Below are 786 nucleotides of genomic sequence, written 5' to 3' on the forward strand. Positions count from 1 at the left end.
TCTCCAAAATTATCTAGGCAGAATCAGGAAATCCCCAGGCCCCTTGCTTTTTTAAGTCTTTACTTACTTCCAACATGCCAAAGCCATTGTGTCTATGTATGTGGATGACTCAACACTATACACGTCAGCTACTACAGCGACTGAAATGACTGCAACACTCAACAAAGAGCTGCAGTTAGTTTCAGAGTGGGTGGCAAGGAATAAGTTAGCCCTAAATATTTCTAAATCTAAAAGCATTGTATTTGGAACAAAACACTCACTAAACCCTAAATCTCAACTAAATCTTGTAATGAATAATGTGTAAATTGAGCAAGTTGAGGTGACTAAACTGCTTGGAGTAACCCTGGATCTTAAACTGTCATGGTCAAAACATATTGATACAACAGTAGCTAAGATGGGGAGAAGTCTAACACCCTCACTACTACACCTACACTACACCCCAACTACACACTACACCATTACTACACCCCTACGACACCCTCACTACTACACCTACACCCCTACTACACCCTCACTACTACATCTACACCCATACTACACCCTCACTACTACACCTACACCCTCACTACTACACCTACACCCATACAACACCCTCACTACTACACCTACACTACACCCCAACTACACACTACACCATTACTACACCCTCACTACTACACCTACACCCCTACTACACCATTACTACACCCCTACAACATCCTCACTACTACAAACCTACTACACCATTACTACCCCCCAACACCCTCACTACTACAAACCTACTACACCATTACTACCCCAACACCC

The sequence above is a fragment of the Salvelinus sp. IW2-2015 genome, unplaced genomic scaffold (genome assembly GCF_002910315.2).
Source record: "Salvelinus sp. IW2-2015 unplaced genomic scaffold, ASM291031v2 Un_scaffold3706, whole genome shotgun sequence".
Classification (NCBI taxonomy): domain Eukaryota; kingdom Metazoa; phylum Chordata; class Actinopteri; order Salmoniformes; family Salmonidae; genus Salvelinus; species Salvelinus sp. IW2-2015.